The sequence below is a fragment of the Lissotriton vulgaris genome, chromosome 1_1, assembly GCF_964263255.1.
Source record: "Lissotriton vulgaris chromosome 1_1, aLisVul1.2, whole genome shotgun sequence".
Lineage (NCBI taxonomy): Eukaryota > Metazoa > Chordata > Amphibia > Caudata > Salamandridae > Lissotriton > Lissotriton vulgaris.
Window position 1 is genome coordinate 1,370,067,531 of NC_141685.1, and position 13,619 is coordinate 1,370,081,149.

General features: G+C 41.3%; 4 non-coding genes across 4 annotated transcripts; all 4 read right to left on the reverse strand.

The window, feature by feature from the left end:
• Positions 1–4,177: 4,177 nt before the first annotated feature.
• Positions 4,178–4,259, reverse strand: TRNAS-AGA (transfer RNA serine (anticodon AGA)). Its single transcript has one exon. It is a non-coding gene; the product is annotated as a tRNA-Ser (tRNA).
• Positions 4,260–5,757: 1,498 nt separating this feature from the next.
• Positions 5,758–5,829, reverse strand: TRNAH-GUG (transfer RNA histidin (anticodon GUG)). Its single transcript has one exon. It is a non-coding gene; the product is annotated as a tRNA-His (tRNA).
• Positions 5,830–8,699: 2,870 nt separating this feature from the next.
• TRNAH-GUG (transfer RNA histidin (anticodon GUG)) lies at positions 8,700–8,771 on the reverse strand. The gene has a single exon. It is a non-coding gene; the product is annotated as a tRNA-His (tRNA).
• A 4,230-nt stretch (positions 8,772–13,001) lies between these two features.
• TRNAS-AGA (transfer RNA serine (anticodon AGA)) lies at positions 13,002–13,083 on the reverse strand. Its single transcript has one exon. It is a non-coding gene; the product is annotated as a tRNA-Ser (tRNA).
• Positions 13,084–13,619: the final 536 nt, after the last annotated feature.

Genomic DNA, 13,619 nt, shown 5'->3' on the forward strand with positions numbered 1-13,619 from the left:
ACTCAGGGCTACTCCTGTGATAGGCTGAATGTGTTCATTGCTTCCTCATTCCTTATACAAAGGCTTTATCTCCTCAGTGGTTGATAGCCTGAAACCGTTTCCGGGCCGCCTGCTTGTGAACTGGCAGGAGTCAAAGATCACACATACACTGGTGGGCCTGTGATGGGACACCAATGCAGAGAAACACACCTGGCGCAGATATTCTATTCTGTTTATTAGACCTGCATCTCCCCTGTACCTCCTCAAGCCATCTGTATGTGAAGCAAGAAAGAGTTAAGGAACGGTCCATCTACACTTTTATTGGGAGGATGCTGCCGTGAGCTCCTCCCAGCTAATCACACAAACAGCAGTAAAGCAAGATAAGTACACAGTTAGGGGGGACTGCATGGTTAGGTTTTTGAGGAATTATTGAAACTGACCTCAGTGACCCATAATCAGAGCTGTGGCTAATGACTGAATGCCTAATTATGATGAAGCAAGCACCATGGCTCGTAGGGGCCCCACAACACACTTTTCTTAGCTCATTGAATTAAAGTATAAACTTCTGCCATGTGTGAGTGGTAAAGGCTTGTTAATTTTGTTGCTTTTCAAATTCACGTCTGACAACAAGACGAAGGAACATTGGGGCATCAGACGCTTTAGAAAGTAGCCACCAACCGCAGAGAAAGAGAGAAAGAGGGAAAAGACAGTATGAGGTGTGGAGAAAACAGCAGCAGGTACAAGGAGCTCAAATGAGATTAATGGCGCCTAAATAGAGCATGTAAAGGAACAGTTACAAATCTAAGAAAAGGGAAAGAAAAGACTAGGAAAAAACACAGAAAGAGCTTGTAGATGAAATTCTCTTCCAGGAACAGCAGGTTAAGAGAAATTACACAGGGAGCAGTTAAGCTTGTAACACGGGGGAGAATAGAAAAGAAAATGCAGTTTTATGAAGTGTGTTTGCCTAATCCAGCTAGCACTTTTATTTTATTTCTCTATTTGCTTCTTTTATTGGTAAAGTAAGTTTCAAGTGCATGCACAGGTATGACCGAGAGAGCCAGGGTATAATAATTTGAAGCGTTTGCACCAGCGCTAATGAAGGACGAGAGTTATAGCAAAAATATGAAAGGGGGAGCGATAATAAATATGTGATATGGCAATAGTGACACCAAAATAAGCCACCTATTTATAAAACTGACATGGAAGAAATACTAAAGGTTAACTTCTGAAATTGTAGCCGATGTTAAAAAGATTCTCGTTGTCGGCAGGATTCGAACCTGAGCAGTGAGACCCCAATGGATTTCTAGTCCATCGCCTTAACCACTCGGCCACAACAACTGACTGTAAGGCGTGTGCACATAATCTGTATGCAAGTTTTCACGGTGTCCCACAGCAAATTCCTGATATTCTGCAATGTACTTTTTAAAAATAATGTTTTTTTCAGCAGGCACATTCTCTCCTAAAAACAAAAATTGCATTGGTATATCTCTAGTTTGGAATACCATAGGCTTGCATGCATACTCTCATGGGTCACTCAAGTTTTTTGGACCCTATTGCACTCTGTTTTCGTGCTGCTTTTAGTATATGGTCCATATTACAGAAGTCTACCATCTTTGAGTATTTGAGGCTCCTTTGTAAGTGCTTTATATTTTTTCCTTGAAGAGCTATATAATAAAGGGGTCCGGGAAAGATTGCATTTATGGAAGATAAAAGAAGGCCCACTTGTCTCACCAAATGCTGTAGAGAAACCTGATGTTTTACTCATGTTATCCTTAGTTCGTTTTTGTTAGACCTTGCATTCTTAAGGTGGTCCCAACCCCACCTTATTGCTTTTCACCTCCGCATTTTGCTGTATCTTTTTGTTGGCCTTAGGACTCTGATCACTTTATCGCTACTAATCAGTGCTGAAGTGCACGTGCTTCTTCCCTAATCATGTGTATAATTGGAGTATACCTGACTGACGGATTTAATTTACTTGAAAGCCCCTTGTAAAGTGGTATACCATATACCCAGGGACTGATTGTGCCGCCCAAAGAAATAGCAATTCAAACCTGTCTCAAGCCTGCTACTGCAGTGCCTGTGCTGCAGTGTACTGCCACTTCGACTTGGCATTTAAAACTACTTGCCAAGCCTTAAACTCCAATTTTATTACATATCAGTAACCCCTAAGGTAGGCCCTAGGTAGTCCTGGGGCATCATGCTATGTAAGTAAAAGGTAAGACATGTACTGTGGTAGTTTGTATGTCCTAGTAGTATCAAACAGTCTATTACATTTTTCACTACTGTGAGGTCTGCCCCTCTCATAGGTTAGCATTGGGTATTCCCTTATACTTTTTGGGGGGGTAATTCCATATCAGAGAGGAGAAGCTTTATTTATTTATTTATAAATCCTATCTACTGGTGAGGTTGGGTTTAATCTTACTATTGTATAAATGCCATTTTTAGAGAGTGAGCATTTCTCTGCACTTACTGCTCTATTTGCATGAAAACCTGTCTTCAATTGACGTCTGGATTGGGCTGCGAGACAGCTACATATGTGCATTCCCTGTAGACAGCCACAACACAGGTCACTCAACTCGAACTGCATTCATCTGCATTCTGATTGGCCTGGGGGAGAGCTCCGCTCCCCTTACCGCAAATATGTTCAAGAACGATAATTTATGTCAGTAAGTACAGTATGCCTACATCTTATAATCATGTGTGTTTAAATAATTTGTCGTTAGATCGTTTAAATATTGAAAAGGATCTGTTTTAATAGACATTTTACAAAAACAACTGGTACATTTGGGAATTCTGTAAAGGAAAAACCCAACTGCCGTGACATTGCCAACCACAATGCCGTGACTCGGATTTCGAACCGAGGTTGCTGCGGCCACAACGCAGAGTACTAACCACTATACGATCACGGCGAGCTACTTGGGCTCAATAACGTACAGTGACATGAAGAAATTATAATTCGGAACACTCAGGGCTACTCCTGTGATAGGCTGAATGTGTTCATTGCTTCCTCATTCCTTATACAAAGGCTTTATCTCCTCAGTGGTTGATAGGCTGAAACCGTTTCCTGGCCGCCTGCTTGTGAACTGGCATGAGTCAAAGATCACACATACACTGGTGGGCCTGTGATGGGACACCAATGCAGAGAAACACACCTGGCGCAAATATTCTATTCTGTTTATTAGACCTACATCTCCCCTGTACCTCCTCAAGCCATCTGTATGTGAAGCAAGAAAGAGTTAAGGAACGGTCCATCTACACTTTTATTGGGAGGATGCTGCCGTGAGCTCCTCCCAGCTAATCACACAAACAGCAGTAAAGCAAGATAACTACACAGTTAGGGGGGACTGCATGGTTAGGTTTTTGAGGATTTATTGAAACTGACCTCAGTGACCCATAATCAGAGCTGTGGCTAATGACTGCATGCCTAATTATGATGAAGCAAGCACCATGGCTCGTAGGGGCCCCACAACACACTTTTCTTAGCTCATTGAATTAAAGTATAAACTTCTGCCATATGTGAGTGGTAAAGGCTTGTTAATTTTGTTGCTTTTCAAATTCACGTCTGACAACAAGACGAAGGAACATTGGGGCATCAGACGCTTTGGAAAGTAGCCACCAACCGCAGAGAAAGAGAGAAAGAGGGAAAAGACAGTATGAGGTGTGGAGAAAACAGCAGCAGGTACAAGGAGCTCAAATGAGATTAATGGCGCCTAAATAGAGCACGTAAAGGAACAGTTACACATCTAAGAAAAGGGAAAGAAAAGACTAGGAAAAAACAGAGAAAGAGCTTGTAGATGAAATTCTCTTCCAGGAACAGCAGGTTAAGAGAAATTACACAGGGAGCAGTTAAGCTTGTAACACAGGGGAGAATAGAAAAGAAAATGCAGTTTTATGAAGTGTGTTTGCCTAATCCAGCTAGCACTTTTATTTTATTTCTCTATTTGCTTCTTTTATTGGTAAAGTAAGTTTCAAGTGCATGCAAAGGTATGACTGAGAGAGCCAGGGTATAATAATTTGAAGCGTTTGCACCAGCGCTAATGAAGGACGAGAGTTATAGCAAAGATATGAAAGGGGGAGCGATAATAAATATGTGTTATGGCAATAGTGACACCAAAATAAGCCACCTATTTATAAAACTGACATGGAAGAAATACTAAAGGTTAACTTCTGAAATTGTAGCCGATGTTAAAAAGATTCTCGTTGTCGGCAGGATTCGAACTTGCGCGGGGAGACCCCAATGGATTTCTAGTCCATCGCCTTAACCACTCGGCCACAACAACTGACTGTAAGTCGTGTGCACATAATCTGTATGCAAGTTTTCAAAGTGTCCCACAGCAAATTCCTGATATTCTGCAATGCACTTTTTAAAAATAATGTTTTTTTCAGCAGGCACATTCTCTCCTAAAAACAAAAATTGCATGCGTATATCTCTAGTTTGGAATACCATAGGCTTGCATGCATACTCTCATGGGTCACTCAAGTTTTTTGGACCCTATTGCACTCTGTTTTCGTGCTGCTTTTAGTATATGGCCCATATTACAGAAGTCTACCATCTTTGAGTATTTGAGGCTCCTTTGTAAGTGCTTTATATTTTTTCCTTGAAGAGCTATATAATAAAGGGGTCCGGGAAAGATTGCATTTATGGAAGATAAAAGAAGGCCCACTTGTCTCACCAAATGCTGTAGAGAAACCTGATGTTTTACTCATGTTATCCTTAGTTCGTTTTTGTTAGACCTTGCATTCTTAAGGTGGTCCCAACCCCACCTTATTGCTTTTCACCTCCGCATTTTGCTGTATCTTTTTGTTGGCCTTAGGACTCTGATCACTTTATCGCTACTAATCAGTGCTGAAGTGCACGTGCTTCTTCCCTAATCATGTGTATAATTGGAGTATACCTGACTGACAGATTTAATTTACTTGAAAGCCCCTTGTAAAGTGGTATACCATATACCCAGGGACTGATTGTGCCGCCCAAAGAAATAGCATTTCAAACTTGTCTCAAGCCTGCTACTGCAGTGCCTGTGCTGCAGTGTACTGCCACTTCGACTTGGCATTTAAAACTACTTGCCAAGCCTTAAACTCCAATTTTATTACATATCAGTAACCCCTAAGGTAGGCCCTAAGTAGTCCTAGGGGCATCATGCTATGCAAGTAAAAGGTAAGACATGTACTGTGGTAGTTTGTATGTCCTAGTAGTATCAAACAGTCTATTACATTTTTCACTACTGTGAGGTCTGCCCCTCTCATAGGTTAGCATTGGGTATTCCCTTATACTTTTTGGGGGGTAATTCCATATCAGAGAGGAGAAGCTTTATTTATTTATTGATAAATCCTATCTACTGGTGAGGTTGGATTTAATCTTACTATTGTATAAATGCCATTTTTAGAGAGTGAGCATTTCTCTGCACTTACTGCTCTATTTGCATGAAAACCTGTCTTCAATTGACGTCTGGATTGGGCTGCGAGACAGCTACATATGTGCATTCCCTGTAGACAGCCACAACACAGGTCACTCAACTGCAACTGCATTCATCTGCATTCTGGTTGGCCTGGGGGAGAGCTCCGCTCCCCTTACCGCAAATATGTTCAAGAACGATAATTTATGTCAGTAAGTACAGTATACCTACATCTTATAATCATGTGAGTTTAAATAGTTTGTCGTTAGATCGTTTAAATATTGAAATGGATCTGTTTTAATAGACATTTTACAAAAACAACTGGTACATTTGGGAATTCTGTAAAGGAAAAACCCAACTGCCTTGACATTGCCAACCACAATGCCGTGACTCGGATTCGAACCGAGGTTGCTGCGGCCACAACGCAGAGTACTAACCACTATACGATCACGGCGAGCTACTTGGGCTCAATAATGTACAGTGACATGAAGAAATTATAATTCGGAACACTCAGGGCTACTCCTGTGATAGGCTGAATGTGTTCATTGCTTCCTCATTCCTTATACAAAGGCTTTATCTCCTCAGTGGTTGATAGGCTGAAACCGTTTTCTGGCCGCCTGCTTGTGAACTGGCAGGAGTCAAAGATCACACATACACTGGTGGGCCTGTGATGGGACACCAATGCAGAGAAACACACCTGGCGCAGATATTCTATTCTGTTTATTAGACCTGCATCTCCCCTGTACCTCCTCAAGCCATCTGTATGTGAAGCAAGAAAGAGTTAAGGAACGGTTCATCTACACTTTTATTGGGAGGATGCTGGCGTGAGCTCCTCCCAGCTAATCACACAAACAGCAGTAAAGCAAGATAACTACACAGTTAGGGGGGACTGCATGGTTAGGTTTTTGAGGAATTATTGAAACTGACCTCAGTGACCCATAATCAGAGCTGTGGCTAATGACTGCATGCCTAATTATGATGAAGCAAGCACCATGGCTCGTAGGGGCCCCACAACACACTTTTCTTAGCTCATTGAATTAAAGTATAAACTTCTGCCATGTGTGAGTGGTAAAGGCTTGTTAATTTTGTTGCTTTTCAAATTCACGTCTGACAACAAGACGAAGGAATATTGGGGCATCAGACGCTTTGGAAAGTAGCCACCAACCGCAGAGAAAGAGAGAAAGAGGGAAAAGACAGTATGAGGTGTGGAGAAAACAGCAGCAGGTACAAGGAGCTCAAATGAGATTAATGGCGCCTAAATAGAGCACGTAAAGGAACAGTTACAAATCTAAGAAAAGGGAAAGAAAAGACTAGGAAAAAACACAGAAATAGCTTGTAGATGAAATTCTCTTCCAGGAACAGCAGGTTAAGAGAAATTACACAGGGAGCAGTTAAGCTTGTAACACGGGGGAGAATAGAAAAGAAAATGCAGTTTTATGAAGTGTGTTTGCCTAATCCAGCTAGCACTTTTATTTTATTTCTCTATTTGCTTCTTTTATTGGTAAAGTAAGTTTCAAGTGCATGCACAGGTTTGACCGAGAGAGCCCGGGTATAATAATTTGAAGCGTTTGCACCAGCGCTAATGAAGGACGAGAGTTATAGCAAAGATATGAAAGGGGGAGCGATAATAAATATGTGATATGGCAATAGTGACACCAAAATAAGCCACCTATTTATAAAACTGACATGGAAGAAATACTAAAGGTTAACTTCTGAAATTGTAGCCGATGTTAAAAAGATTCTCATTGTCGGCAGGATTCGAACCTGCGCGGGTAGACCCCAATGGATTTCTAGTCCATCGCCTTAACCACTCGGCCACAAAAACTGACTGTAAGGCGTGTGCACATAATCTGTATGCAAGTTTTCACGGTGTCCCACAGCAAATTCCTGATATTCTGCAATGCACTTTTTAAAAATAATGTTTTTTTCAGCAGGCACATTCTCTCCTAAAAACAAAAATTGCATGCTTATATCTCTAGTTTGGAATACCATAGGCTTGCATGCATACTCTCATGGGTCACTCAAGTTTTTTGGACCCTATTGCACTCTGTTTTCGTGCTGCTTTTAGTATATGGCCCATATTACAGAAGTCTACCATCTTTGAGTATTTGAGGCTCCTTTGTAAGTGCTTTATATTTTTTCCTTGAAGTGCTATATAATAAAGGGGTCCGGGAAAGATTGCATTTATGGAAGATAAAAGAAGGCCCACTTGTCTCACCAAATGCTGTAGAGAAACCTGATGTTTTACTCATGTTATCCTTAGTTCGTTTTTGTTAGACCTTGCATTCTTAAGGTGGTCCCAACCCCACCTTATTGCTTTTCACCTCCGCATTTTGCTGTATCTTTTTGTTGGCCTTAGGACTCTGATCACTTTATCGCTACTAATCAGTGCTGAAGTGCACGTGCTTCTTCCCTAATCATGTGTATAATTGGAGTATACCTGACTGACGGATTTAATTTACTTGAAAGCCCCTTGTAAAGTGGTATACCATATACCCAGGGACTGATTGTGCCGCCCAAAGAAATAGCAATTCAAACCTGTCTCAAGCCTTCTACTGCAGTGCCTGTGCTGCAGTGTACTGCCACTTCGACTTGGCATTTAAAACTACTTGCCAAGCCTTAAACTCCAATTTTATTACATATCAGTAACCCCTAAGGTAGGCCCTAGGTAGTCCTAGGGGCATCATGCTATGTAAGTTAAAGGTAAGACATGTACTGTGGTAGTTTGTATGTCCTAGTAGTATCAAACAGTCTATTACATTTTTCACTACTGTGAGGTCTGCCCCTCTCATAGGTTAGCATTGGGTATTCCCTTATACTTTTTGGGGGGTAATTCCATATCAGAGAGGAGAAGCTTTATTTATTTATTGATAAATCCTATCTACTGGTGAGGTTGGATTTAATCTTACTATTGTATAAATGCCATTTTTAGAGAGTGAGCATTTCCCTGCACTTACTGCTATATTTGCATGAAAACCTGTCTTCAATTGATGTCTGGATTGGGCTGCGAGACAGCTACATATGTGCATTCCCTGTAGACAGCCACAACACAGGCCACTCAACTGCAACTGCATTCATCTGCATTCTGATTGGCCTGGGGGAGAGCTCCGCTCCCCTTACCGCAAATATGGTCAAGAATGATAATTTATGTCAGTAAGTACAGTATACCTACATCTTATAATCATGTGTGTTTAAATAATTTGTCGTTAGATCGTTTAAATATTGAAAAGGATCTGTTTTTATTAGACATTTTACAAAAACAACTGGTACATTTGGGAATTCTGTAAAGGAAAAACCCAACTGCCGTGACATTGCCAACCACAATGCCGTGACTCGGATTCGAACCGAGGTTGCTGCGGCCACAACGCAGAGTACTAACCACTATACAATCACGGCGAGCTACTTGGGCTCAATAACGTACGGTGACATGGAGAAATTATAATTCTGAACACTCAGGGCTACTCCTGTGATAGGCTGAATGTGTTCATTGCTTCCTCATTCCTTATACAAAGGCTTTATCTCCTCAGTGGTTGATAGGCTGAAACCGTTTCCTGGCCGCCTGCTTGTGAACTGGCAGGAGTCAAAGATCACACATACACTGGTGGGCCTGTGATGGGACACCAATGCAGAGAAACACACCTGGCGCAGATATTCTATTCTGTTTATTAGACCTGCATCTCCCCTGTACCTCCTCAAGCCATCTGTATGTGAAGCAAGAAAGAGTTAAGGAACGGTTCATCTACACTTTTATTGGGAGGATGCTGGCGTGAGCTCCTCCCAGCTAATCACACAAACAGCAGTAAAGCAAGATAACTAAACAGTTAGGGGGGACTGCATGGTTAGGTTTTTGAGGAATTATTGAAACTGACCTCAGTGACCCATAATCAGAGCTGTGGCTAATGACTGCATGCCTAATTATGATGAAGCAAGCACCATGGCTCGTAGGGGCCCCACAACACACTTTTCTTAGCTCATTGAATTAAAGTATAAACTTCTGCCATGTGTGAGTGGTAAAGGCTTGTTAATTTTGTTGCTTTTCAAATTCACGTCTGACAACAAGACGAAGGAATATTGGGGCATTAGACGCTTTGGAAAGTAGCCACCAACCGCAGAGAAAGAGAGAAAGAGGGAAAAGACAGTATGAGGTGTGGAGAAAACAGCAGCAGGTACAAGGAGCTCAAATGAGATTAATGGCGCCTAAATAGAGCACGTAAAGGAACAGTTACAAATCTAAGAAAAGGGAAAGAAAAGACTAGGAAAAAACACAGAAATAGCTTGTAGATGAAATTCTCTTCCAGGAACAGCAGGTTAAGAGAAATTACACAGGGAGCAGTTAAGCTTGTAACACGGGGGAGAATAGAAAAGAAAATGCAGTTTTATGAAGTGTGTTTGCCTAATCCAGCTAGCACTTTTATTTTATTTCTCTATTTGCTTCTTTTATTGGTAAAGTAAGTTTCAAGTGCATGCACAGGTTTGACCGAGAGAGCCCGGGTATAATAATTTGAAGCGTTTGCACCAGCGCTAATGAAGGACGAGAGTTATAGCAAAGATATGAAAGGGGGAGCGATAATAAATATGTGATATGGCAATAGTGACACCAAAATAAGCCACCTATATATAAAACTGACATGGAAGAAGTACTAAAGGTTAACTTCTGAAATTGTAGCCGATGTTAAAAAGATTCTCGTTGTCGGCAGGATTCGAACCTGCGCGGGGAGACCCCAATGGATTTCTAGTCCATCGCCTTAACGCCTCGGCCACAAAAACTGACTGTAAGGCGTGTGCACATAATCTGTATGCAAGTTTTCAAGGTGTCCCACAGCAAATTCCTGATATTCTGCAATGCACTTTTTAAAAATAATGTTTTTTTCAGCAGGCACATTCTCTCCTAAAAACAAAAATTGCATGCGTATATCTCTAGTTTGGAATACCATAGGCTTGCATGCATACTCTCATGGGTCACTCAAGTTTTTTGGACCCTATTGCACTCTGTTTTCGTGCTGCTTTTAGTATATGGCCCATATTACAGAAGTCTACCATCTTTGAGTATTTAAGGCTCCTTTGTAAGTGCTTTATATTTTTTCCTTGAAGAGCTATATAATAAAGGGGTCCGGGAAAGATTGCATTTATGGAAGATAAAAGAAGGCCCACTTGTCTCACCAAATGCTGTAGAGAAACCTGATGTTTTACTCATGTTATCCTTAGTTCGTTTTTGTTAGACCTTGCATTCTTAAGGTGGTCCCAACCCTACCTTATTGCTTTTCACCTCCGCATTTTGCTGTATCTTTTTGTTGGCCTTAGGACTCTGATCACTTTATCGCTACTAATCAGTGCTGAAGTGCACGTGCTTCTTCCCTAATCATGTGTATAATTGGAGTATACCTGACTGACGGATTTAATTTACTTGAAAGCCCCTTGTAAAGTGGTATACCATATACCCAGGGACTGATTGTGCCGCCCAAAGAAATAGCAATTCAAACCTGTCTCAAGCCTGCTACTGCAGTGCCTGTGCTGCAGTGTACTGCCACTTTGACTTGGCATTTAAAACTACTTGCCAAGCCTTAAACTCCAATTTTATTACATATCAGTAACCCCTAAGGTAGGCCCTAGGTAGTCCTAGGGGCATCATGCTATGTAAGTAAAAGGTAAGACATGTACTGTGGTAGTTTGTATGTCCTAGTAGTATCAAACAGTCTATTACATTTTTCACTACTGTGAGGTCTGCCCCTCTCATAGGTTAGCATTGGGTATTCCCTTATACTTTTTGGGGGGTAATTCCATATCAGAGAGGAGAAGCTTTATTTATTTATTGATAAATCCTATCTACTGGTGAGGTTGGATTTAATCTTACTATTGTATAAATGCCATTTTTAGAGAGTGAGCATTTCTCTGCACTTACTGCTCTATTTGCATTGAAACCTGTCTTCAATTGATGTCTGGATTGGGCTGCGAGACAGCTACATATGTGCATTCCCTGTAGACAGCCACAACACAGGTCACTCAACTGCAACTGCATTCATCTGCATTCTGATTGGCCTGGGGGAGAGCTCCGCTCCCCTTACCGCAAATATGTTCAAGAACGATAATTTATGTCAGTAAGTACAGTATACCTACATCTTATAATCATGTGTGTTTAAATAATTTGTCATTAGATCGTTTAAATATTGAAAAGGATCTGTTTTTATTAGACATTTTACAAAAACAACTGGTACATTTGGGAATTCTGTAAAGGAAAAACCCAACTGCCGTGACATTGCCAACCACAATGCAGTGACTCGGGTTCGAACCGTGGTTGCTGCTGCCACAACGCAGAGTACTAACCACTATACGATCACGGCGAGCTACTTGGGCTCAATAACGTACAGTGACATGAAGAAATTATAATTCGGAACACTCAGGGCTACTCCTGTGATAGGCTGAATGTGTTCATTGCTTCCTCATTCCTTATACAAAGGCTTTATCTCCTCAGTGGTTGATAGGCTGAAACCGTTTCCTGGCCGCCTGCTTGTGAACTGGCAGGAGTCAAAGATCACACATACACTGGTGGGCCTGTGATGGGACACCAATGCAGAGAAACACACCTGGCGCAGATATTCTATTCTGTTTATTAGACCTGCATCTCCCCTGTACCTCCTCAAGCCATCTGTATGTGAAGCAAGAAAGAGTTAAGGAACGGTCCATCTACACTTTTATTGGGAGGATGCTGCCGTGAGCTCCTCCCAGCTAATCACACAAACAGCAGTAAAGCAAGATAACTACACAGTTAGGGGGGCTGCATGGTTAGGTTTTTGAGGATTTATTGAAACTGACCTCAGTGACCCATAATCAGAGCTGTGGCTAATGACTGCATGCCTAATTATGATGAAGCAAGCACCATGGCTCGTAGGGGCCCCACAACACACTTTTCTTAGCTCATTGAATTAAAGTATAAACTTCTGCCATGTGTGAGTGGTAAAGGCTTGTTAATTTTGTTGCTTTTCAAATTCACGTCTGACAACAAGACGAAGGAACATTGGGGCATCAGACGCTTTGGAAAGTAGCCACCAAGCGCAGAGAAAGAGAGAAAGAGGGAAAAGACAGTATGAGGTGTGGAGAAAACAGCAGCAGGTACAAGGAGCTCAAATGAGATTAATGGCGCCTAAATAGAGCACGTAAAGGAACAGTTACAAATCTAAGAAAAGGGAAAGAAAAGACTAGGAAAAAACACAGAAAGAGCTTGTAGATGAAATTCTCTTCCAGGAACAGCAGGTTAAGAGAAATTACACAGGGAGCAGTTAAGCTTGTAACACGGGGGAGAATAGAAAAGAAAATGCAGTTTTATGAAGTGTGTTTGCCTAATCCAGCTAGCACTTTTATTTTATTTCTCTATTTGCTTCTTTTATTGGTAAAGTAAGTTTCAAGTGCATGCACAGGTATGACCAAGAGAGCCAGGGTATAATAATTTGAAGCGTTTGCACCAGCGCTAATGAAGGACGAGAGTTATAGCAAAGATATGAAAGGGGGAGCGATAATAAATATGTGATATGGCAATAGTGACACCAAAATAAGCCACCTATTTATAAAACTGACATGGAAGAAATACTAAAGGTTAACTTCTGAAATTGTAGCCGATGTTAAAAAGATTCTCGTTGTCGGCAGGATTCGAACCTGCGCAAGGAGACCCCAATGGATTTCTAGTCCATCGCCTTAACCACTCGGCCACAACAACTGACTGTAAGGTGTCTGCACATAATCTGTATGCAAGTTTTCAAGGTGTCCCACAGCAAATTCCTGATATTCTGCAATGCACTTTTTAAAAATGTTTTTTTCAGCAGGCACATTCTCTCCTAAAAACAAAAATTGCATGCGTATATCTCTAGTTTGGAATACCATAGGCTTGCATGCATACTCTCATGGATCACTCAAGTTTTTGGGACCCTATTGCACTCTGTTTTCGTGCTGCTTTTAGTATATGGCCCATATTACAGAAGTCTACCATCTTTGAGTATTTGAGGCTCATTTGTAAGTGCTTTATATTTTTTCCTTGAAGAGCTATATAATAAAGGGGTCCGGGAAAGATTGCATTTATGGAAGATAAAAGAAGGCCCATTTGTCTCACCAAATGCTGTAGAGAAACCTGATGTTTTACTCATGTTATCCTTAGTTCGTTTTTGTTAGACCTTGCATTCTTAAGGTGGTCCCAACCCTACCTTATTGCTTTTCACCTCCGCATTTTGCTGTATCTTTTTGTTGGCCTTAGGACTC